Source organism: Embiotoca jacksoni, unplaced genomic scaffold, assembly GCF_022577435.1.
Source record: "Embiotoca jacksoni isolate LCO1_2020_lvr unplaced genomic scaffold, fEmbJac1.0.p SCAF_59, whole genome shotgun sequence".
NCBI lineage: Eukaryota > Metazoa > Chordata > Actinopteri > Embiotocidae > Embiotoca > Embiotoca jacksoni.
Window position 1 is genome coordinate 214,029 of NW_027185413.1, and position 27,465 is coordinate 241,493.

The window sequence follows — 27,465 nt, forward strand, 5'->3', positions numbered from 1 at the left end:
ACGCATCCTACAACAATTAAAAAAATATCCATTTAAATTCAATGTTTTCTCTAAAAACACCAAAAAAAAAAATACAAAAAAACATGTAAATTTCACTTTATTGTTTACCATTTGGTTTTATGGTTAGATTGTAGCGACAGCTAATATTTCCGCTAAAGTTAACCTAATGTAGTATAACATTTGATGTTGGGGAACATGCTGCCTCGGTCTTCATGGAAGTTGTGAACTTGAGTCCTGGTCCATCAGGTTGACGGAGATTTGCCCACAGTGTTTATAGAACATGTTGTCTAAGGCCTTCTTAAGAGGAGTTTGCGAGTCGATCAAAAACACTCCCAGCTGTCCTCACAGGTCCGGTGTGATCGACCGGCAGCTTAAGAAGAGCACAAGCAACAACATGTGCTTTCTAGAACAACAAAAGATCAAACTACAATAAATGATTGCAGCACACAAAAGGAAAAAAAACCAAACCACTGTGTTGTTCTGTGAAGACGAAGGTCGACAGGTCTTTTAAGAGGAGAGAAGGATCACGTCGTCTGGTTGACATTGACATAATGCCTGATTTCATGTCGGATAGTGACACATAGTGGACACACCATGTCCACTGCCACGCACACCATTCAGGATATATCATCTATAAACTAAAGTACATCACTGCTTCTTCCAAGCTGCTGCTGTAACCATTTAGCATGAAGGTTGAAATGAAAACCAAGACGCTGCGCTGTCATCGTCAGTGTCCTGGCTTTATGATCCTTTGCGCTGCACCTCGTTTTCTTTTTTTTTAAGTAGTTCCACAAAGAACTTTTTGACGGCTGAAGTATTCGCTTCATGTTTTTCCTGTTTGTACAGTAGCATCTAATCTCATCGTAACACACGTTTCACGGGCGCCTGGTAGTAATGCACTCGTCTTCTCCCACTTCTGTTGTTTAATGTTGTTGGCAAACAGCTTTTAGGAGCATTATTGGCACCTTTTGACGGCAGTAATGCGTCGCTACCAGGCACTGGTAAAACAGGGACAAGACAATAGACACAAACATTTACATTTTATTTTAATGACTTCAAAAATTCAAACAAATTCTGAACCATCCCAAAGATGTTCCACTCAGAGGCTTTGACAAAGCAAAGAGTTCTGACAACTAAATATTAAATAAATGTTACTTGAGATCTGAATCAATGATCTCCTGTTTATTGTAACGTGAAAATAATGAAATAATTGTTCATTTTGAGAGCAGATTTTGTGCACAATTGTCGAGTATTCTTTATCAAGGCAAATGTGTCATCTAATAATGTTTTTGAGTGTAGGTGATATTAACCAGGCCTAAAAGACAATCCATACATGAATTATTTACATCAACATGCAGGAGCATGTTTTTTTTTTTCAGAACGTTGTTTATGGATGCAGGAGACCACACATTGAATATTAATGGGAAGACTACAACCAGACTTGTGTTGTTAGACAATCGCACATCTAACAAGAACAACAGATTTCTGTGGTGGACGGATGGAAGGCGGCCCACCCATCTGGCTCCCTGGGCCGCTCTGGTTTCTCTGGGTGGGTCGTCACAGCAACCGCCTCCACCTGAGAGGAGGGGGGTGGTGCTCTTTCTTACTGGGCAGCTTCAACCTCTCCTCATGGCCTCCACAATATTTTAGTTTGGTTTAGTTTTTTCATTCATTACTACTCAGACACTTTCACCAATCCTTACATGTCTCACACTACTGACTATATCCATGTCATCACACTCCATATTATTTTATTTATTGATAAAATAAAATAATTTTGCTTTGGATTTATGCTTTTAGACGTCCTACAATGTCCTGAACTGAGTTCCTAACAACACCCATCAAAAGATGCTGTTGATGGTAACTGAGAAAGAAAGAAAAAAAGAAACAAACAAACAAACAAATAAACAAACAACTAAGAAACAGAAGAGAAAGAAATCTATCAATCCCTTGATCTAATGACTGCATGTTGAGACGTTCCTCCTGGTCCTTCCTTGTATGAGAACAAGGTCTCCATCTTCAGAAGGTTAACACACTCAGTGAAGATGCTTACTATCCTGCTACTTGAAAGAATGGAGCAATGTTGTGCTTCATTTCTGTTGAATCAAATCTGGCCGAGTTGCAGTCATAACTTTTTAGAACAGGTTCAATATCATCAGCAGCACTTTTTGTCATTTTGGATTCCGATGTGGCAGAAGGAAAAATATGTACACATATTTACTCGGACCTGCTGATGGGGACAAGCAGACCTACTGTACTACAAAATATTCCCAAGTGACAACCTGCTGCATCACCAGACACTCTGCACAGAAGTACTGGACTGATGGTTGTCCCACAAATACACCTTTTAACAGCAGATCAATGGTTCGGTTCCATTCAATATTCCAGTAAGACGTGATGGTGGACCATCAGGCACAACAGCAGAACCTCCACTAAAAGGAAATCAGCCATCATTAATACACCTATGAACATGAAAACTCCACCTAAAACCAGATTACACAATCAAGATACAACAGCTAGAAGATATAATTACTGAGCTGCAGACGTGTTGGTATATTGCTGAACTTTAGATAGAACCAGCCTGTCCACTGTTTATACAAAGCAAAGATAATAAAGCCAATAAGTTGTTACATCACTGTTTTTGGGCAGCAGCTGGATCATCAGAAGTCAAATCATTAAAACCCTTGAACACAACACACAATGATTTAATCTCCCAAATGTCAAAACCAGTTGGCCCACATGGGAAATGATCTATAGGTCCAATCAGTCCAACAATCCTCGTTTGTTTCTGCTACGAGTTATGAATGCAGCCACTGAAGTTAATGGGAAGTGACTTCTTAATGAAAAAAGCAAAACAAAACATAGATGTCAGTCAGAAGCTCAGTGTTGCCCATAGAAACCAAAGTTCAATTCTCTGGTGAGGAAACAATCCAACAAAAAGAACTACAGAAAGAAGACAATCAAAGTCACCAATCAGACTGTCAGCTGGCGTCATCAATAAAGAACGCTGCTTTCCTGGCTGAATGGAAGTTAAGATTTGCACATCAAATGCTCAGAGAGCTTCCAATATGCACTCCTATAATCAAAATGTATTTACAACATATCATTTCTCAATGCTGGATTTGGACCTATTTATACAACTAGAATGGATTAGGACAGATGAGAAAAGAGAAGCACTGAGAGGAAAAAAGAAGAGAAATGGATGTGAAGGGGAAGATGGAGACAAACTCCACAAGATTATACGGAAGGGATGAAAAACCAGATGAGAAATTGACAGCTGAATCCCCCACCGTGCTTTTACCACCACCTCCTGCTGCAGTTTTCAAAGAGCCATATGTGCCAGGCAGGCTGGGTTGATGCTGTGTGTGTAGGTGGAGGGAGAAATGAAAATAGGGCTGAGATCAAGTTATTTTGGGCTAAATGGAAGCCGGCAAACAAAAAAGCCTTTGAGTCACCCTCTGAGGGTGGAAACCAGAACCGGCGGCAGACAGGGAGCTCGTTTAATGTAGCCGGATGGACGCGTACTTCTGTACCACAGCACAGACTCCAGCGTACACTGAAGGGACCTGAGACCACGTACATACTTACATAATAATAATATTTGTTTCTGCTGTCATCACATGTTATACACTGTGTTTTAGCATTATTTAGATTCATGCAACAGTCAGAGTGTGATGATGAAGTTTCAGGTCTGTTCCTGTTGCACATGAATGAAGCACATGGAGCTGGAGGAAGCACTACTTTAGGAAGGACCTGAAGTTCCAAGGCTTGATCAATACAACACCTGTTACAAGTGTTTGTGACCACTGGTAGATCAGATAGCCCTGATACCTGAGAGTGCACATTTTGGATCAAACTCAGGAGATTGGCGACAGCGGCCTTGGAAATGCTTCAGGAAGCCTGCAGCAGCGAAGCACTGAGCCAGACGAGGTGTTCTGAGTGGCATTCAGGTTTCAGAAGGGCAGCATTCAAAACAGAAGAAGGAACATAAGGTCAGGAGCTCGAGCAGGTGGGTTCCTCTGACATTCTCGCGGTAGTAGTCCGTGAATTTGTCCAAGTTTTATCGCTGAGCTCAACTGTTATTTTCTGAGAGAAAATATTCGGTGCAAACGACCTGAACTGTCACAAGAGCTGCTTCATTCTCCAACACAACGACACACCCGCTCACAGGGCGATAAAATGTATGAGTTCTACACCTGAAACAACAGAAATGTCGCTCTGCACCAGCTTTACTCGCTGGATGTGGCTCCCAGACTTCTCTCTGTTCACCAGATATTTGACACATCAGATGCGTTCACTGCTCACGTTTCAGGTCTATGGTGAAACTGCAAATGCGCACGAGGTGCTGATGTCGATGGAGCGACATACTTGAGGACTTGAAATACTTAGTTCTGAAAGTTTTAGCTTCCCCCTGCTCCATGTGTACGACCGTACAACACAACAGGAAGTCAGGGAACATTGCAATCCCACCTCGTACGCTGTGGACTCACTGTTGTATGAATTTCAATAATCCTCGAAGATCCTGTATAAAGCATTTGATTACAACAGAAACCATATACCAAATATGAATATGTACCTTCGTGGGGAACAGAAAGAAGTCTCAGGAACCAAATCACTGAGTTGTTGTTGTCCATATTGAGTACAACATTCAAACATTAAATTAAATAAGAAATCGAAATGTGGTCACATGGAAAGAAACAGGACAGCAGAAGAATGAAATGGAACTCTCTTGTGGCTTTTCATTTTCAACATGTTTATCTTAAAGTCCAGGCGCACACAAAAGAAACACAACAGGGTTCCTAAGAATATCCTGGATGGAGAGTTTCTGGAAGATAGAAGTTTTTAGACTGTTTTGTTAATTGCTTTGAAAGTTCCTTTTGAAAATAAGATATGAAAGTGTTTCTTTATTTAGATATGGAGTTTGGAGATGATCCTGATATCAGAGGTGAGCCTGCTCTCATCCTGGCTTTGGGAAAATCCTCGTCTGATCTGCTGTTGTCTATAAAAGTTGTGTGGGTGGACGCAGGACGACCTGGCACTGGTCTGTGAGCTGTTTTAGGTCGATATATATTATTATAATTCAGTGTCTCTGCAGTACACAGTATACCAGTAGTTACAGTTATCCAAATCCAGACATTACACACACACACAGACAGCGAGCCTCGATTAAAGCACACCTCAGTGGTTTAGTCCACAACTGGGCCGGACTGGGTTTGATGCAGGTACAACAGTCTGTATTCATGGACTGCACTTCCAACACTGTCACTGTTCAGACATCAGTGTGCAAGTGGAGGCAAACCAACACAAAACAGGACTCCAGGCAAAGTGGGGCCTTTATATTATATCCAGCTTCTCTGTGTTTTCTTTATTTCTCTCCTCTGGTTTGATAATATAATAATCAATACCAAATTCTAAGTTGAGGCTAACTGAATGTTTTGTATGAAACTATGCACAGAGAGATGGAATAGGTCTTACAGTAATCACTAACATGTGATGATGACTTAATGATGGTCTCTCCTCAGGTGACCTCAGGTGATTTTGTTTGTCCAGAGACTGCTGGGTCTCAAGGTTAAAAATAACCTTAAAGTGTGCTGAGGTTCACCGGATCACTGGAGGAACATCCCACACAGAGCTCAGTATGTTCAATTAGCTCCACTCTTGCAGTCTCATTACCGCCAGCTTTGTGCATCTGCTGCTGTGATTTCTGAGAGCACATCCTGCCGTACTACAGCAGGATGATACCGCTGGGCTGAAAAGTCTGTCGTCTGGCTACACAGAGGCACATTCATCTCGTTAGCTAATAACATCTGCTCAATTTATTTAAGAAATATTTATACTGAATAAAAAAAAATCATCAAAACATTCTAAACATGTCACTCTTTTTGCACTGATAGAGTTTGAATCTTTGGGGTTTCCTCCAGGATTGCAACATAAAATCAAACAGGACCATAAATGGTGATGGACAACGCAAACAGTGTGAAGTCTAATGTGTGTGTGTGTGTGTGTGTGTGTGAGAGATGAGAGTGATATGTTCTCTCCCTTTCACTTGTCTGTCTTGCCTTACACATTACCAAAAAAAAGAGAAATGAGGCGTCACCATGGTAACCACAGTGGTATGTGATACGGAAATGAGTGGACAGAAATTTGAAATGGAGACCGCCCATCGTTCGGCCCCGTCCCTCCAGTCAGGCCCACGTGGACACCTGAGCTCTGCAGGTTTTGTCCTCTGGATGATGGAAATATGTCGGAAGGCAGCCGGATGTGAATGATGCAGTCCGGATGTGTTTCCCTGAGACAGTGATGCAAAATGTATTTTGATTTATTTTTGTCATACGGCTGTCACATACTGAACTTCACACAATAAAACCAAGTGGATATTGAGACTTCAGTTCAGTCTCAAAAACAAAAGGAAAACTAAATGGTTGATATGTTACATATTTTCATTGATGTTGTCTGATATTTTGTTCCGCTGTCTCACCATCACTAACTATTTAGGTCATATTCTTTGCAGGTGTGAGAACCTGTTTCATTTCCTTCTATTGTATTGTGACACAAGACAGGACTTTCATTCATTCTAAATTAAATTACATGGGCTGATCTAATGGTGCACTACTCCCTCTTTTGCATCGAACAATAAAAGTAGGAGGAAACAGTGATACAACTGAGATAATGTGGTATTAAAAAAGCTTATAATAAACTCTCAAATAGAAGAGTATATGAGATAAAAGCCAAGCTAACCTTAAAGATCAACACCTCACTATAATATCGAGCACAACACGCAATGATTTCAATTAAATGGTGTCAATGATGGACATGTTTTTTTTTTTTTTAAGTTTGCCAAAGAATTCATATTCTCCAACTTTAAAGCTTTAGCTCTCTGAAAAGAGCAAAACATTTAAAACATTTTCCATCTCACCTTCGATTTTTTTAAACCTCCAAAATGAAACGTGCCTGGAATATAAATAAGCTATTTTTTTTCTTGTAGAGGAGTTGCGAGATTGACTGACTGTTTTCCTTGAAGTAAATATCAGAGCGCAGGTGATTTCTATCTACATTAGTGTTCACACAGTGCAGGACATCTCCTGATGGAGTTTTCCTGCAAGATGCCCTTTTAAAATAGAGTATCATCTGTCAATAGACCAATATTTCTGGAATGTCACATTTTTGACATTTTTCAACATTCACTGACTCACACCTGTAAAAAGTACAAGAATAATGTCTTCCAGAGTAACCCGGCATCACAGCAAAGCGTGAAATAGACACGCCTGTCCACTAGAGCAGAACGTGAGACAGCTACGCTTGGAGCTGTCAAGGCGTGACAGTTACACATTTTCCTGCAATGGATGAAAATGAAAGCTACCGCATGCTTTGAGCCATGTGATTTACAGAAAAATGGGTGGGGTAGACAGCGTTGATGTTGGTCTTCCAGTTCAGTCTGTTGTCATGGAGACACCAGGTACTTGTACTCCTCCACCATGTCCACATCCTCTCCCAGAACTCTCAGAGGTTGTGGAGCCGTCGTCTTCCTCCTGAAGTCAACCACCATCTCTCTGGTCTTGGCCACGTTCAGGAGCAGGTGATTTCTACCAGCCCACTCCACAAAGTCCTCCACTACTGCCCTGTACTCGTCCTCCCGTCCATCCTTTATACATCCTACCACTGCAGAGTCATCAGAGAACTTCTGCAGATGTCGGGACTCTGAGTTGTACTGGAAGTTACGACTGGACAGCCCAAAGCGTGGCAATCTCACGTTTTGCTGTCGTGGATAGGCGTGTCTATTTCATGCTTTGCTGTGATACTGGGCTGACCAAAGCTGCTGCACGAGAGTAGAATACTTATTCACAACCATAAGATGACGTGGCGGACGTCAGTATCTGGTGGACTGGGATGGTCCAGGAGAAAGGTCATGGGTGTCCTCCCGTTTTCATTTCCTACCCTTGTGTATTTCCCACTACCGTGATTGTCTGCTCCTCCCTGATCTATTCCACTGACTCATCCTCCCTCTCATTCTAGTGTATTCAGCATGTGCGTTTCAACCTTTCAGTGCCAGTTCCTCTTTGTTCCTGGTGTCAGGCGTTGCAGCCTTTGTCTGTGCCGTGTCTAAAATTGTCTTCTTGCGTTATAAGACTTATTGTTCTGATTGAATAAGTGTGTTCCCACTCTCAAGTATTGAAAGATGCAGTGTACTATAAACACACTGGTACTCAAAACAGTCCACAAATGTGACTTTTTGCACCTCCAACTGTCACTATTACGGCCACTTAGCGGAAAGGGATGGACCGCCGACCTTCAGTATTTTCAAATGTCTGAGGGAGCTGCAGCTGTTGCTGAACACTGCACTAAACCCAGGAAAGTTGTACACGTCCACAGCAGGTGTTTTATTTGCCAATGAGGGCCGTTATACTGCTTTAGACAGAAGCCATCAGTATATTTGCTGTGAGTTAAAAATAGGGAACCAAAAACATTTTTTGTCTCTTGGTTAAAAATTAAATCTGTCAGATATGTTTGCAGCTGATGCATTCAGATGTTTCGGTTATTTCCGGTACAGTAAGTTCAGAACGGCACAGTGTGATTTGAAACAACAGTATCTTGTCAAAATACTACACAATTAAGTATACTATAATGTAAGAATACTATATGTGAGTGTACTAAGGAAAGTGCGCAATTGGAGACAGTTGTAGTGTTTTGTCCTCCTGGTTACTAGTTGCATTGCTCTGTCTTCGTCCTCACCTTTACCTGCTCTTTGTTGTTTGTTTGTTGATTGTTTCCCTGTTATCTCCTAGACTACGCGTGTACACGTACAATTTTCTTTTCTGCCAAAAGCTTAAAAAGTTCAACTTTAGATATTTGAAAGTCAAGTGGTTGCAACGTACCGACTCAGCTGTTAATTATAATGCCACTTTCTAACACTGTGAATCTTTGCAGAGGAAACTCATGGCCACCAGTAAAGAGTTCTATTCTTTGACAAAAACTGTCCAATTCTTAGACTTTTATAAGTTCACAGTCTACCTGGACTTTTAGTTATAACTGAGGAATTAGAATTGGACACCTGTGATAAATGATATCCGATTTTTATTTTTTTTGACAGAAAACTGTTTTGGTAAAGTAATATAAAGCAAATATATGTGTGCTTAAACTGTTTAGTTGAAATGAATATCTTATTTTTCATTGATTTGTACTCTGGTAAAGTTAACACATCAACCATCTATCTGGTGATTACAAGCCTGAACCTCCAGAAAACGTCCTCCTGTGTAAAGTTTGGATGGAGGTGCCTGTCTGCTGCTTCTTCAGTCATTAGAAACTGACAATACGCTGCAACACAGCAGTTTTAAAGGGATTAAGAGGATCTGCTGGGATTGGATTGGATGGTTGAAGTCGGCTGCGAGCCACGTCCTGATCATCTATTCCTCCTACATTACATCTGTAACACATTGTGACAGAGTTCCACCTCCGCGGCCGTAACAGCTCGGGACCCGAAGCAGTTTCCTGCCTTTCCTGTTCACAAGCTGCATGGCTGACCCCACCAGCATGTACAGACAAGACCACCCTCATATCAGCTAACAGTGATCTTATCAACCACGTCACTGTCATTCATCTCTATCGCCGTTCTTTCTGGTAATGCAGCCAATCAGCATCCCGACTCCTCTGCTGCTTCCATCACTTCACTGTGCAGTTACAGACAAGCATGTGAGCGATGTTCCTGGTCAGTCCGGTCCCCGAGCGAACCTTCAGCTGAGACACACTCAGGGTGGCTGTACATCGTAAGCTTTTGTTGCTTCACTTTGTTCTATAAATTCCCTTTTAATTCCATCACCATGAACTTAATTATGACTTCTTGACTAAAAATGCTGCATCCGTTCATTTTTGTTTTTTTCCTGCGTGTCACTTGTGTCGCACAGAATAGATGGCATTTATCTCCGCCTCCAAAGTCATTGGAACCTGCTGTTGTCGAGGACTGTTGGTGCCGAGTGAATCCTCTTTAGCTGCTCTTAGATATTTATATCTCTGCATGTCTCAGAAAGCTCTGAACATGGAGTGTCCATAACATTATGAATGCTGGTTCTTTACATGAGGGAGGCAGACGGACAGGAAGGGAATCCAGGAAGAATCTGTGGCTGCTGAGCACTTTTAGATTCAGCTCACAAGAAGGAAGGGAGGTATGGGTTACAGCTGCATTATGCAATATTTCCATAAAAAAAGAAAAAATACAAGCTCCAGTATGAAGGTTCAGGTCTTAATATCAAACTGGTCAATAGTTATCTATTCAGGAACTGGTTTTGCTTGGCTGCAGTTAATCACCTGATGTTGGGAATATATAACATTTACATTGTTCATAATTTAGTGTGTAAACATGCAAACAATAGCTAATTAGACCGAAAAAATACACAGTGTCCCAAACAGAATCTGGGGTTTTTAGTATGCAACATGTTCACATTAACAAATAAAGTATACTCACACCAGCCGTATTATTTTTGTCAGTATGTATTGGTGAAGTATGTTGATATTTCTATATACGAACTGAATTAACAGGAAACTTTTACAACTAGAAGGTCATTAAGAGAGTTGAGACCTCTGCCAAAGCCACCAATCCACTCTTCTATCATGTGCAGATTTGCAAATGCAGACACTTCACATGTCTGGTTATATTTTCAAAAACAATTTGAGGGATGTTAGAATTCGCTTGGAGCCTCACATCTCATTTGTGCCTCATAACGAGTACTTGCTTTAATAAGTTTAAACGTGTAAATGTGCATACAAGAGCATCACTGGTGCCTGTAAATGTGGATTCTGATAAAGAATTGCATCGCCATGTTTAGTCACCATTAAGTTTTCTTCTCCTGGATTTGAACGTGAGCTTGATGTGTGACTGCCACAACACAACGACCTTGTAGAATGCTGAATTATTTCATATGCATATAGACATGCCATTGATTCAGTGACCTTGTGTACTATTTGGAGAATTCAGGAAAAGCAGTATCCACAGAATTGTAAAATGGTTAAAGATGTATTATTGTGCCCCTGTCTTGATTGAGGGACGGTCGTCCCCTCCTCGTCCCCTCCTCGTGGCCTCCTTGTCTCCTCACTGACTCCAGAGGAACTGATTCCACTTCATGGGGTCTCCTTCACGGTGCACCTTGTGGCCTCAGAGTTGGTGGTGTAAAGATACAATTATTGTCATTGTGACACCCAGTAAAACAAATTGTAGGTGCATCATAGGTGAGGTTTGCAGATGAATGGTTACTTGCAGGGGGATGCAGGTTGTGACTGTTCAGGCTGGTGAAGTGAGGCAGGTACACACTTATTACTATGCTGCCATAAAGGGAAGATGAGAGTGGAGGAAAACTGGGAGGCCAGAGGCTGTTCTCTGTCGTGTTTTCTACCATCAGGTTGGAAAGTGCATGACATTTATTGGTGTCAGGTATTTCAGACCTGCTTCCCTGCTGGGCCGAAGGCTACTGGTGGTCAGCAGGAAGGTAGATGCATTTGCCAGGTATTTTAAATCTTAGTCATGTACTTTTAAATCAGTATTGTGTTTTAGCTGCTCTAAGTTTTTTGTTTTTTGGGAGGCAAGTGAGCTGGCAATAGGCAAAACATATGGGTGTTGTTTTAGTTTGTTTCAATGTTAATCTGCTTGCTTCCCCAACTAATTACTAACTTTACTCAAGTCAGATCCCTCGCTATGTCCTCAATTGTCATTTCTTGAGTTTGAAGCCTGCTGTGAGTATCAGATCAATATAAATCCATACATATTCACTTGTATTTGGCTAACATAACATGTGATGGTGTTATCAAGGATATATCAAGCTGTCAGAAAAATGGTCGTAGTGTAGTAAAACTGTTCTTGATGGTAAAAAAGGAAAAGGTGTCCCTCCATGACATTGGAGAAAAGGTGTTTGAAGCTTGAGTTTAGTTTAAGTACAGTTGTTGCAGGACATTTTGCAGAATGCAGGATGAAATCATTAAATCTCAACTCCAACTAATGTGACTGTATGTTTCCAGCTATTCTGGAAGTGTCTAAGAACACAGTGTGAATGCCGGGGGATGAATTTGTTCCTCTCGCTGCTTGGATTCTTTGGGATCTCCTTCCCAAAATGGAGCATTTGCTGCCAAGTCTTAGTGTGAAGCATTTGCATTACGAGTTGATTTCTTGACGCACGTATTATGATTTAATCCAGCTGGATAGATTTTTACGAAGAGACAAACAGTCATTAAAATGCCAGTGAGACAGGGAGAGACTAAGCACTGCTGGAGGCTATCAACAACTCCCTCTCCATCACTTTCTTCCTCCCTTTTCTCCCATCATCCCGTCCCTACGACCTCCAATCAACGAGAGATGTACGTCACAATCTGCGTGGAAAGGATTTTGTTTTCTCTCTTTCTTTTCGCCCACTGACTGTTATGATTCAACCGAGCCTTTAGAGGAGGGGAGGGGAGGGGAGGGGAGAGGAGAGGAGAGGAGAGGAGAGGAGAGGAGAGGAGAGGAGAGGAGAGGAGAGGAGAGCAGAGCGTGGGCTTAACCTGCTTCTCTCTCACTCCCTCCCTCCCTCTCTCCCTGTCTCTCTCCCTGTCTCTCTCCCTCTCTCCCCCCTCCTTCCCTCTCTCTCCTCTCCCCCCTCCTTCCCTCTCTCTCTCCCTCTCTCCCTCTCTCTCCCTCCCTCCCTCCCTCCGTCTCTCCCCCCTCCTTCCCTCTCTCTCTCCCTCTCTCCCTCTCTCTCTCTCACTCCCTCCCTCTCTCCCTGTCTCTCTCCCTCCCTCTCTCCCTCCTTCCCTCTCTCTCCTCTCCCCCCTCCTTCCCTCTCTCTCTCCCTCTCTCCCTCCCTCTCTCTCTCTCCCTCCTTCCCTCTCTCTCCTCTCCCTCCTCCTTCCCTCTCTCTCTCCATCTCTCCCTCTCTCTCTCTCTCTCACTCCCTCCCTCTCTCCCTGTCTCTCTCCCTCCCTCTCCCTCCCTCTCCCCCCTCCCTCTCTCTCTCTCACTCCCTCCCTCTCTCCCTCCCCCCCCCTCCCTCACTCTCTCTCTCTCTCCCTGCTTTGCTTCTGCACAGAGCTGCTAAGCTGCTCTGCTTTCCTCAGGAATGAAGTCCTATGTTTGTGCATGGCGATGAAGCCTCCAATAGATTGACAGATAGAGAGGAACAGCTCAGTGGTGGGACGTGTGAAGGAGGTGGGAACGGAAATGACCAGCTGACTGTGAAAGAAGCATGAATCATCTTTAACACCTATCCTGTCATATTCTTCACTAACTCTGGTAGACTGATTACTTGAGACTGCATTTCATTTTTTCTTTTTTTTTTTTCTTTTTTACAGCACTACTGCACTGAGATGATTCATACTGGAATGAGTTATGCGTCTCAGATGCATTAAGGGTTTACCAATGACCACATTTTATCCACAGCCAACTAAGGTAGTCTGGCCCGTGCACAGAGCGCTGATAAATTAAAGAAAACCTAAATAGTAAAGTGTAAAAAACTCAAGTATGCAGAATAATTGAAGAGCACTGAAGCTCGAGGTGGGCGACATGGCCCTGAAAAATGATCACGACATGTCTGTGTATTTTAGACAAAACAATATTCTTGATGATATGACAAAATACTGAAAAATATTAGATTATTCATTTTGATTGCGTACAAAATAAGTGTTATAGTTTTAAATGTCAGCATACAGCAACAGTTTGCCGACAAATATTCAGAAAAACTAAACAAAACTGATCTCTCGGTTGTTTAGTTTGTAAACAACAACAGTAACCTGGTGAGTTTCAGATCGTGTCTCCAGCTTCTAATTACTCCGTCGGGTTCAACGATGTCTTGGTCAGATTTGATGAAGTTTGAGGTCCATGTTTGTCCATTAATACATTTTGGGCTTCTCTTGCACTTTTATTTCATTAATAGTAACATATCGAGTTCAATCATTCATCGAAACCTCTCCTCTGCTCCATGTGAGAGGAGCTCTGTGTGTCTGGAGTGGGGGCGGAGCCTAACAGCAGGCAGCCAATTAAACTCTTCCACTGAGCTGAATACCTGCAGAATATAGCAGCTTATGTCCATGCTTGTTGCTGGTGAAGCTGCGACTGTATGACCTACATTTACGCTGTGTAACAGTGTGACATCATTACGACAACAGGTCAGAGTTTTGCCATTATGATGATATAATTTTTTTTTTTATCATATTCAAAATGTATACCGTATGATCGTGAACAATGTTGAACACTGCAGCTCTTCTGGAGGGTTGTCGTGGAACAACCTTACAAACACCCGGCTTCTACTCTCTGTGAAACATGTCGTATGGCTTATAGATTGTTTGGGGGTCCAGTTGGGGGCTAAGCTTCGGCACCATGCTGGAACCCTAAATTAGACCAGGACACATTGCATCAATCAACATGAGCCTTGACATGTCTTGTTTGTTTTCCACCAATAACAATTCCTCAAAAGTATGCAACAACACTTTTTTCTTCGGGTAGATTGAGGCGCTCTCAGAGGAGAAAAGGTTTGAGACCCCTGCACAACACAAAGACTGAAATTATTCAAGGCTCTTTCAAAAAAAAAAAAAATCTCAAAATAAATCTCATTTATTCACAAACTAAGTTTTGGAGTATAAACAACAGGAGACCATTGATGTGTGAAGTGATGCTGGTTACTTCTGAAAAAAAGGATGATGAAGAATGACGACCAAATGGATGTAATCGGTCACCAGTGGGTGACATGCGTCAAACAAAAGAACTAACAGCTTGTTCTTCAAATCATGTTTGAATTTTCAGGTTTTGCAGTAGATGGGTGGTTGTCAATTTTTTATCTTTTGTTCAATAAATGCCAAGAATTGTTGAAAGGATTATACTTTTATGATGTTCATCTAATCTAGACACCTTATAGTATATCTTAGCTACACGACATTTTCCCTGTTCATCGCACTGCACAAACCCGGGCAGGATGCTCTTTGTGAGGTTGTTTTGCTTCTTTTTTTTTCACACGCATACATGCTTCACCTCCTACAACTTCATCCAAGGGGGGAAAGTAAATGTAGGTGACGCAGCACTGTGAGATGCACAAAGCAGAGGGAATTCCTTTGTGAGTATCAACATCAGCACGTTTTTGTAACCACTGGTATGCAATTTCTCCACAGATATGAGCAGAGAGCACACAACACATTTTATATCACGCTCGCAAAATCAGCAACAGAGACCCTTGAAATGCTTCAGAAAGTCTACAGCGATGATCCTGGAGATGTTAGTTCAAGTGACATTCACATTTCAAACTGGTTCACCAGCTGTGCTGACAGTACGGCTGTTTTTGTCCTGTGTGCGTTTGCTGCTTCTATAGTTTTTATCATTTCTGTTTCATTGAATGAAATGCTGTGAAACATGAGTGACAGACTGTATTAGTAGGTTAGGGTCCATGCTCACTCACCTCCTTTAAATGCCCATCATTGTAGAGTTGTTGCTAACTGGAAGGGACTGACATCTCTGTATAACTGGTCTCACATTACCGCCTGTTGTCTAGGAAAAGACACAGTGTTCACACACACACACACACACACACACACACACACACACACACACACACACACACACACACACACACACACACACACACACAGACACAGACACACACACACACACACACAGACACACAGACAAAGACACACAGTTACTACAGAAGTTACATGTGTGGAATATTGTTTTTCAGTAGATCCTGAGTACCATCTAGTCTCCTCATGCTCCCCCATCAGAAATGTGAGGAAAACATCAGAACGCCTCACATCGAGTCCTTCCGCCTTGTTCACACATATAATTAATGTCTCCTGCATCATCTGCTCACAGGTGGACCGCTCTACGAACAGGTGGGATGCACCAGAGACGCATTGTGATTCTGTCTGCTCAGACCACATTCAGGTGGTCTGGTACACTGTTGGGACCTGGCATCAACATGTGTTCTGGGTTCAGCCTCAGAGCTTCACTGGTTCTGACTACTTCCACAAAGTCTGACAAAAATCCACATAATCAACAAATGTATTTATTTGAAGAAAGTTTGACATCTATTCAAGTCCGTTGGTTGAGGTGTAGTCCAGTTTATGTTGGGAAAACTATGGTCAAGAAAAAAGAAAGAAAGAAAGAAAGAAAAAAAGAAAGAAAGAAAGAAAGAAAGAAAGAAAGAAAGACAGACAGACAGACAGACAGACAGACAGACAGACAGACAGAAAGAAAGAAAGAAAGAAAGACAGAAAGAAAGAAAGAAAGAAAGAAAGAAAGAAAGAAAGACAGAAAGAAAGAAAGAAAAAAAGACAGACAGACAGACAGACAGACAGAAAGAAAGAAAGAAAGAAAGACAGAAAGAAAGAAAGAAAGAAAGAAAGAAAGAAAGACAGAAAGAAAGAAAGAAAAAAAGACAGAAAGAAAGAAAGAAAGAAAGAAAGACAGACAGACAGACAGACAGACAGACAGACAGACAGACAGAAAGAAAGAAAGAAAGACAGAAAGAAAGAAAGAAAGAAAGAAAGAAAGAAAGAAAGAAAGAAAGACAGAAAGAAAGAAAGAAAAAAAGACAGACAGACAGACAGACAGACAGAAAGAAAGAAAGAAAGACAGAAAGAAAGAAAGAAAGAAAGACAGAAGTATGAAGTGACCATAATCTTTAGCCCTGTATAAAGATTTAAAGCTCTATTTTCACCCACCTCTGCACAGCACAGACGTTTTGCAGCCAACTTCAATCAAAAATTGAAAGCAGCTCCTGTTTTCCTTTAAGACCACCGTGATGCAACGGACTGTCACTTTTTTATGAATGAAGACGGAGCAGACCGACATCACCATCCAAACTTCACATTGGATAAAACTGACATTCAATTCAATTAAATTCAACTTTATTTCTATAGCGCCAAATCACAACAAAGGTTATTTCATGGCACTTAACACATTAAAGTCTTTACAGCAAGACTTTACAATATTATACAGAGAAACCAACAATTCAACAATTCCCACATAAGCTAGGAGGGAAAAACTCCTCTTTAAGGGAGAAAAACCTCCAACAGAGGGAAGAAAAACTCCCTTTAACAGGAAGAAACCTCCAACAGAACCAGGATCAGAGGTGGGAGGAGCATCTGTTAACAGAACCAGGATCAGAGGTGGGCGGAGCATCTGTTAACAGAACCAGGATCAGAGGTGGGCGGAGCATCTGCTAACAGAACCAGGATCAGAGGTGGGCGGAGCCTCTGTTAACAGAACCAGGATCAGAGGTGGGCGGAGTATCTGTCAACAGAACCAGGCTCAGAGGTGGGCGGAGCATCTGTTAACAGAACCAGGATCAGAGGTGGGCGGAGCATCTGCCTCGACCGGTTGGGGTGAGAGGAGAGCAGAGAGAGAAAAGGACAGCGTAGAGATAGAAGAGAGACATTCTTGTCTGGAGTTTCAGACTCTAATCACCAGATTTATGGTGCGAGTCGGCATCCACGGTATGATCCCGGGCTTGGGAAGAGTTAACTGATATGATGAATAACTCTTCCCCTGGTATCATGAGAAGTGCTGCCCAGTGTAGGAAGTGGTTCAACGATATAACACAAAAACCTGTTTCTTAGAGATGCCAAACACTGACATTACTTAAATGTCAAAGTGAACAAAGAACACTCATCACAGAAATCAGATGTTGAAGAGAGAGCAGAAGTTACACACAGTTCATTTGTTAATACAATCGATGAAGAGCAATGTGTTTCATACGTCTCTGATGTTGTGGTGTTAATAAATAAACTGCATTGAGCACTTTTTGGTTTGCAAATTCAAAGCTCACAATGGACCACAATTTAGAAACAACTAAAGGTGCTCTGAGACAGCGAGCAATGGAAAACTTTAGATTTTAAATCGATAGCTTGAAGATGAAAATAGAGAGAATCGACAGCAAAATATAACAATTAATGAAGAAAGTTTCAATCAGAATGTCAGTCAGGCATTTTCTCGCTCAGTCGGGACCTCCTAAAAAACAACACTACTTGCATGCTCATGATGACATTGTTAGCATGCTGATGTTTAACAGGACATTTCTACAGTTTTTACCATCTTAGATAGGGATGTGACAACGCTAACATACGCTAATAAGCAGTAAACATGCTTACATGTGAATGCAGCTGAGGCTGATGAATGTCACTTGATGGTGCTCGATAACGAGCTGCTAACGCGGCTCTAAACAGGACGTATGGTGTTGGTCTGCACTTGTGCATGCAGAGACTCATGCAGTTTATAGAGGGAGAGTGCAGCCCAGCTTGTTTACAGCTATAATTTACCGTTTTTCCCTGAACGCTTCACATACCAAATATAATTAGATGCTACAATTTACTGATGTTCTCAACCCTCCTCAGGCTGTCGGTGAGCACTACAGATTGCTGATGTTCCTTTGACGCCTCACAGGTGGTAGATGCTAGCTGGGTGTTCACAGGGAAACATCTCCTCACCACTCAGAGGCAGAGAGTCTATCTGGGGTTCTGTGACACCTTCATGTTTAATGGTTGTAACACTGACTGCACACAGCAGGTACATGTACAGTCCAACAATCACCATATACTGCATCCAACAATCACCATATACTGCATCCAACAATCACCATATACTGCATCCAACAATCACCCTGAACTGCATCCAACAATCACCTTGAACTGCATCCAACAATCACCCTGAACTGCATCCAACAATCACCCTGAACTGCATCCAACAATCACCATATAGTGCATCCAACAATCACCATATACTGCATCCAACAATCACCCTGAACTGCATCCAACAATCACCATATAGTGCATCCAACAATCACATATACTGCATCCAACAATCACCCTGAACTGCATCCAACAATCACCATATAGTGCATCCAACAATCACCATATACTGCATCCAACAATCACCCTGAACTGCATCCAACAATCACCATATACTGCATCCAACAATCACCCTGAACTGCATCCAACAATCACCTTGAACTGCATCCAACAATCACCCTGAACTGCATCCAACAATCACCCTGAACTGCATCCAACAATCACCATATAGTGCATCCAACAATCACCATATACTGCATCCAACAATCACCCTGAACTGCATCCAACAATCACCATATAGTGCATCCAACAATCACATATACTGCATCCAACAATCACCCTGAACTGCATCCAACAATCACCATATAGTGCATCCAACAATCACCATATACTGCATCCAACAATCACCCTGAACTGCATCCAACAATCACCATATACTGCATCCAACAATCACCCTGAACTGCATCCAACAATCACCATATACTGCATCCAACAATCACCCTGAACTGCATCCAGCTGCAGATTCACTCATCACAGAGCAACCAGCAGCTGGATACTATTAGAAGTGGAGAAGTGGCGATGGACCACGGAGGAATACGACTGAGCTTTGTTTGGATTTTACTTTAGGTAAGATATGAAACTGAAATCAAACTTGACATTCATCGAGATTTTATAAAAACACTGATTGTATTTCACTTTTTTCCCCAGCAGGGCGGAGCGACCTTAAAACAAGCTAACTAATGACATCACAGAAATAACATGCCTCCACTGTTTGACTCGCTCCAGATGTAAATTAATCTTGGTTGTATTTTTGCCTGTGCGTCTATTTTAAATACCTTCCCAAGTAAATATTTCTGTTTCTGGCCAGATCCAGATCCAATAGATGACCAGGCTCATTATTTTGACTGTAGCTGGATATAATTTGGTGTTAATAGCTCATGTTTTCATGCATTAAGCTATGCTGAGCTACTGTAAACATGTTTTATCCTTTAATGACTGTTTTATTCATGACATTATGGTAATTATGTTTGAAATATTTTGACTAGAAAGTATTAGTAGCTGCCGAGTATTGCACAGAGTTACAGAAGAGTCCGTTTTGGGTGGTCGGACAGGTGTCGGACCACAAATCTCTGCAGTGCAGTACTTTATCCTGCCCTTGAAAAGAACCCGCTGTGTTCCTCCTGTTTATCCAAACAACCCCTACCGCTGCTAAAAACCTTGAATAAATAAGAAATGCTTCCAGTTTACCTTTGAATGACATCTGTATTTCTGTTTTTGAAAGGTTGGTACAAAAGCATTAATAATTTTTGAAAGCTTGATTTTTAATATCTGACTTTGGTCTCAGAATATCTAATTGACTGAGACCAAGCTACACGGATTGAAAGCAAGCAGAAGTTGCTAAATGTTGACTGTAGTGGAAAAAGTGAAGGTATATTTCTCAGAAACATCAGGATTTTTATGCAATCTGAAATTTTTTGAAGGCTGTGTGTCAACCTGGACTCTATTCTCTCATCATTTTGGATCTAAGTGACTAAAGGATTTCAAGTAGGGGATCTTTTGCATCATAGTGTGAGACAATTATAATAAGAATCTGAGACTGTCAGTGTTACAAACAAACAATTTAAGTGGGCGTACAATGACAGAACAAAAAATTGCCCAGAAGTATTATATTGATTCTGTTCTGCAGCGGCCCTCTAAAGCGCTGTCATTGAATACTGGACTGATTAAAAAAAAAAAAAACTGTTGTCCACATGAATCACTTAGATGCAAAATGATGGGAAACAGAGTCCAGGCCAAAAAATAACTTTCTGTTTTAAACTCTTCTCCACTAGCTATCAGCCTTAGTAGTAGCTGCTTAGTGTACACACACACACACACACACACACACACACACACACACACACACACACACACACACACACACACACACACACACACCAGGTGCTTAATTGTCTACAAATGAGCAATTTCTGGTTCCTCTGTCTCACAGATTAATTTGTTAACACCTCAGGTTTGTCTCACAGGTGATGATGTGAAATAAAACCCAGAGGGCCGATTAAGATATTTTATTTCCTGGTGGAAGCCTGATGAAGTTGTTGCCTGGAAACAAGCTCATTAAAAACATGCAGCTTTTCCAGACCTAGTGTTTGAATGGCAGATATGTATTTAGCCTGTTTGTGATTTTATTCCTTCTGTGTGATAAAAGGATCAGAGCGCCGCTGCTCTTCAAACAGCTGACTGTAAGCATGCTACACCACACATCACTCATTTACATAATAAAGCCCCACTTTACAATTCAATAAAATACTTTCCTTAATCTTTTATTCACTGCACTGTAGGGTATAAATATGACTTACAGCCTGACATGAAACCGCCTTCATCAGTCACAGTATTCAAAGTTGAACTGCTGTTGTAGCGAGTGTAAACTTGGAGGAAGATGTTTTATTGAACTGTGAAAGCAGCCTTTTTACTGACAGTTGGATTCTGTTGATCACACTTGATCACTGTGTCACTGTTTGATCAAATTGTCTGAACTCAAAGGTCTACTTGGTTTTTCAACAGCTTCAGGCGGGAGGTGAGGTAACAGATAAATCTGAAAACCTTACTACTTTCTATATTGTCTATAAAATATTGGTTTTCATAAACCGCGGAGCCTTTGTTAAATGTTTCCCACAGAATATACTTGTGGTGTTGGGTGGTTGTGACCGATGCGCAGAGACTCATAAGGTTTAGGCAGGAAGGCTGAAACCTAGGTTATTATCTGCAACTACAATTTACACATGGCCCCTAAACATCTCATAAGCAGGCTATTGGTAGACGCTACAATTTACCATGTTCCCTAAATGTCTCACTTGCAAGCTATTGTTAGACACTAGCTAAGTGGGTGCACTCTGGTCCCCACTTAGTTACTGCAGTGAAAGTAGAATTTGTGTAGTAAACTGTTTGCCCTGCCATTGGAAGCCCTGCACCTCCTCAAGGAAAGAAACACAAGACGAGTTTAAAAACGTAGTGTATGGCTTCACAGTGTTTAAAACGCTCGATGGCTTCTAATTCAAAATAAGAGCTTTTAATTTGAAACCGAAGTTGCGGCACAGACGTTGGCTTTGTGTATTTTGCTGCACCAGCTGTTGCATTCCAGTCAAATATGATGTATCAAGTTTTTTACGTATTTATGTTTCTTTTCTGCTGTTTTACTGAAGCTCCGCCCCCACTAAACATACACACAAGCAGAGACATGAAGTGAAGATAAAGTCATTCGAAATGACAACAACTACAATTCTTGTGTTACTGTCAGTGAAATAAAAGTGCGATAAAAGCATCAAGACTCATTTGTTAATGGACAGATGTTGACCATAAACATTCACCATCTCGCAGCAGAAGAACGAACAGGAACAGGAGAGGGAGAGTGAAGGGAGATTGTCCGCGAGCTGATCGATCACAGATGGTGGTGTTCTCTTGGACTGATAAAAAAAAAAAGTAAAAAATAGAATATACCTGGGTGGCCCACGCCAGTAAAGTCTATGTGTGGAAAACACTGTGAAAGCACTGCAATCCTACACACAAGGAACCAAAAGTCCACACAGGCAATGCTGTTTTTTAGCATGAAGTGAACATGAACTTTACTTTCAGACAAACCAATCTGGCAGCAACCATTATTCGATTTTAACTCAAGGACAAAAATTCCTCTTCTGAAAATAATTCTTATATCTAAAACTCTCCTGACACTTCAGAGTCAGCAGTAAATTTAAAAACGCAGGTGCCAATACAAGTTTAAAATGATGAAAAAATGACAGATTTGAACAGTCTGGTGGAGAGGAAAAATAACACAGAGCTACAACAGACATATTGAAATAAACTGGAACTATCCTTTAAGTGTGATTGTCAGACTTTGGTTTTGGCTTTTATTTATTATAAAGGCTCCACAGCTCAAGATCAGATGGAAATCAAGTCTGCATATTTTTCCCTCCCAAAACATTAATTAAACCTTTAAAATACAAGTAATAATTCAACTGTAGCTTAAAACAAGGTCCAGCCTGATTAAAAAAATAAACCAGAAACCTTAATTAATGAAAAATCTAATCTTGCTTGTCCAGTGCAGTAATATACTGTGTGTATATCTGTCACCAATTCAAGCATAGATGCAGTAGTATAAAGAAAGGAGATACCAACAGACTTATTCACTCACTGTTATATTGACAGAATCCAAACTCTTTGTGATGGTATTGTAGTCTTTTTTTCTCAGTGGGGTGCACGGCAGTGACCTCGACTCCAGCTGAACACTTTGTATTTTGTGTTTGAGGCTGTTGCAAATCAGAAAGTCTTCTTCAGACAGCAAACAGAGGTTTTGTGTTATTAATGAAGAGCAGTGGACTGCAGTGCTTTTGGGAGCTAATCATTTCAGTAGTTGAATGTAATTAACCCATTAACGCATTTTAATCCCTGCCTTCAGCCAAAACATCAACACGTGCTACAGACCAACACACAAACCGCCAAATCCCTGTCGACTTTTAACCTGAAAGAGGTCGTCGCTGCAAAGACATCGAGAAACATCATGAGACGGACTTCAGTTTCCTCTAGGTTACGCAAGATCCTCCGTTTTCTTCAGTCTTGCTTCTATTTTGAGGCTTTAATGAAATCTGGGCTGCAGGATTCACACGAGAACACACACATACAGAAATGTCCAAATGCTAGAGCTAATTCACAACGGTGAGGACAGCCTGCTCACACCCATCGAGAGAAGCAATAATATTACCACAATAAGTGCTGTTATTACCTGGTTTTCTCTGAGTTTTAGATTCAATTTTCAGATCTTAGTGCTTGTTATTAATCGACTGTCTCCTGACAACGTCTGTGATTTACTAACTCCTCATGAGCCTGATTGCTGCTTGAGATCTTCTGGCAGGGCCCGACTGATGGTTCCTAATTCCCCCTTTTTCACTAAAGGTCACAGAGCCTGTGCTGTGCGGCTCCTCCGCTGTGAAACGACCTGATCTCGGGCAGGAAAACGCAGCCAATTTGCGAGTCTAAATTGGCTGTAGGTGGGAATGTGAGCTTCTCGAGCGGACGGCTAAAAATTCATGTGTGAACGCAATCAGGATGCTTTGAGATGAGATCTAGTGAGAGGTGGTGGTCTCCGATGTAGCTGCATTCTTTGATCAGCGTGATGCGTCCCGGGGCCCATTAAATGACCACCTACTCAACTGATGTGCTCTGAATATGCAGCAGAAATAGCTACATAATGCCACATTCCCGTGTACATAACTAACCCGGGGCTTTCACGTGTTACCGTCATGTTACAGGTTCGTTGGTTTGGGTTTTTGATTTTATTTCTTTACACCTGAAGATCTCTGCCTGCACTTCTTTTATTTTTGTTGTTGCCAGAAAAAGAATCCTGCGTGATTTTGCAGAGTCAAGCTGAACTGTACAGAAAGTAGGAAAGATTTACCTGCAAACTGAACTCGTGGCTTTAAAGCAGCTGTTTCATGATTCAAAACAAGCTGCTGTGTGACTCTTGTTCCACCAACAACTCCTCTGGGTTTGGCTTTCTATTTTAGTTCACCTTGTTTGTATTTCTGACACACCTCAGACCCACAGCTGTAGAAAAACCTCACCGGCTGACATGATCAGTCGAGCCTGACGGTTCAGGTTGTGAGTTACAAACTTGAGAGTTCAGACGTTTAAATGAGGCTCCAGTGAGCAAAAAGTCTCATTGTGCTAAACACCTGCTGATTCTACTCCCTCCTGTGTTTCTGTTTGTCTTCACGTGGTTATTTACTTGTATATTTATTTGATTTTAATTTGCATATAGAGAGATTCGATCACAAGTGGTCACCTGTGACTCATGATAACATCAAGTGTGTTTATTACAGCCGTTCACTTATGATCAAATCACCCGGTACACATGACAGTCTCTGAGGATATTGTTGTCAAATTGAATTCAGCACTTTATAACAAAGATTCAGCTATTCATTCCTTTTTTTTCCCCCAACTACAAAATCAGCAGTCAGAAAATCGACACAGCGCTCCAGTTTGTCTTAAGATTGCCCCTCAAACTACTTTCAGTATCGCATGGCAGAGGTGTCGCCCAAACACAAAATACAAAACGTTCTGCTGGTGCCTGGGTCTGTCAAATCAAGAACTGATACGATGATTAGAGATCTCATTGTTTACCACAGGTTGGAAATGTACTTGTGGATGGTGGAACAACCTGCGTGATGTGTATTCGCCTAAACGCCTCACGTGCAGAATATCGGTAGACACTACAATTTACTGATGTTCCCTAAACGCCTCACAGGCTATTAGTAGATGCTAGTGGCTGTGCACGGAGAAGCAGCGTGACACGACTCACTGCCCAAAGTGAACTGACCAAAGGTGCATCTTAGAGTTTAGGAATATCCAAGATTTTTCACCAAGACATTTTTAGTCGTACCTTTTTTTGTCAGTTCTCATACACATTTGGGATTTCCCAAAACATTAAGTAGCTCCTTTTGATTGAAATCGTGTCCTGCTGCGTCCTCCACAAAAGTTCTGAGACACTTTACAGCTCCTTTGAATAAATTGAAGCTCATTTGTGTCATTAAAATCATCAACAACTGAATAGTTTATTTTTATCCTAAAATGTGTCACAGTCTACAAATATAACTACATTCAGATTATACTCATCTCTCTGATCGCTGCCCTGATAGCACTGCTCCCTGAATCTTGCTCACTCACTTACTCCTCTATAAAAGTTAGACTTGTTCTGTACACAGCAGTTAAATAGTGGTGCCTAAAATTGTCAAGAGGTTTTAGCTTTTCAACAAAACTGATAACAAAACTTTCTGACCTCACCAACACAAGTTAGTCACCGTCTGACTCTCCCACAGTGACGTTGAAGTTGTTTCTAAATGTCGTTCCAACAATGGCTGCAGTGGTAGTTTCACCACACAAACAGGTGATATGGTGGTCGATGCTGATTGGTTGATGCCTGCTCAAAAAGTTTAAAAATCAATCCGAGGTCAACACCCATTAAGATGCAATAATGGAAACAATCCCCACTGAAACGTGGTTGGATCCATATATTCAGCTCCTGAGTTTAGGTCTGGTACCAGGCTACAACTGCATGTCCCACCTCCCCACATCCAGAACTCCTCTTTTCCTCTGGCCTAGGGTTAGGGTTAGGGTTAGGGTTAGGCAGTTCCATCCTCAGCCCCTCTTTACCTATATAGCCAGCCTCTCTTCTCCGTACCTCTTCATCTTTGTCTCCAAACCATTAAACCTGAGCTGTACTCTCAATACACTCATTCCTAATCCTGTCCATTCTCGTGGCTCTGCCAACTCCAGCTCTGCCTCCTGCCTTTATATCTACTCTACAATTTTCTTTTATTGTGAAGGCCAGAGAAAACCTGCAGAAGAGGTTGCTCGTGCTAATAAAGCACATCTTTTTTTACTCTTCAAAGAAGTGTATTCAGAAAATGTAAAGGGGATCTCAGCAAACTAATTCTCATTCAGAAGTAGCTGCATGTTTGTTTGTGCAGCTACTTTTGGCTTTATCATCCTCAAAGCCAAAAGCTAACCAGGCCTATATTGGCCTTAAGCAACACATGTACAATTAATATGATACCCTACTTTTAAATCATTATTAAGAAAGATAATCAGATTACCACAAAAACTTTAAAAATCCTCCCTCACCTCCGGACGGAAGCTGAATGAGTCACAGACATGCAGCTCTCACTGAGGTGCAATTACAAAGAACAGGCACATGGAAGACATAAAAGAAACATACAGTAAAGCAAACTGTTGCAAATAGAAAGCACAGTGTCTGGAGGGTACCTGGCCTTTGAACTATACAGTATGAAGACTGGCGATATGTGGGATATGATGCAGAGACACATTACTTCCCAAGAAACATTGATTTTTTTTTTTTTTTTTTTTCATGGGTCCTGCTGCTTCCAGCACATAAATTCTGTTTCCAGGGTGATTTCACAGCTCTTCACAGGGAGGTCTAAAAAAAATATATCAAAAAAACCTCCCTGTACCAGTGCAAATCTAATCACCGTCTCCATCCTTCTACTTCACTGGTGTTTAAGCCAGACCAGGCAGAAGAACATCCTGATCCAGTCGTTGATGTGTTCTCTACCTCGAATGCCGAACACACACAAAAAAGATTTGACAAAAAAGTACATATCAAACTCACTGAAACTGTTTTTAGTGAATGCAGCAAAAAACAAAAAAGAGCGCAGCAATGTTTGATAGTTCACAGCAACGGTAGAGCTCTGAAAGACTTAAATGTCCACTTCATTAGAGAGTGGACACTGTACAGCACACGTCTGCACACAACATATTTCCCCACAGGAAAATACAGGAGTCTCAACGGTTAAAGCATGAGAGAGGAAACGGAGTCAAGAGTAGAGCGGTGACTCTTGATTCAGAATAGAAATCACTGCTCAAAATTAGCGTGTCATAATATACTCGTACTGACAGTAACTGTTCAAATGAAATATTTATACCGAGTTAATTATGCACGTACAATAATATTGTGAATAGTCCAGCATCAGAATCTTTCTGGTCAATTTCACACAATTTAACAGCGCACCGTTAACAGTCACGAAACATGAATTTCAACACAAGCAGCACATGTATGAAAATCCTCAAACATTCTGCTTTCATGTGACATCAGTTTGACAGCTGATGTCACAA

General features: G+C 41.4%; 1 protein-coding gene across 8 annotated transcripts in view; it reads right to left on the bottom strand.

Moving 5' to 3' along the window:
* LOC138212768 (disks large-associated protein 1-like) overlaps positions 1-27,465 on the bottom strand; it is a 138,439-nt gene that overhangs the window by 97,217 nt on the left and 13,757 nt on the right. For 4 of the 8 annotated variants that reach the window (XM_069173309.1, XM_069173308.1, XM_069173314.1 and 1 more), the window contains exon 2: positions 15,399-15,487. The exons of 2 other annotated variants lie outside the window; for them this stretch is intronic. The gene's annotated coding sequence lies outside the window, so the exon portion shown is untranslated. The remainder of the gene's footprint in view (positions 1-15,398; positions 15,488-27,465) is intronic. 2 more of the 8 variants (XM_069173311.1, XM_069173310.1) reach the window with 1 other exon arrangement.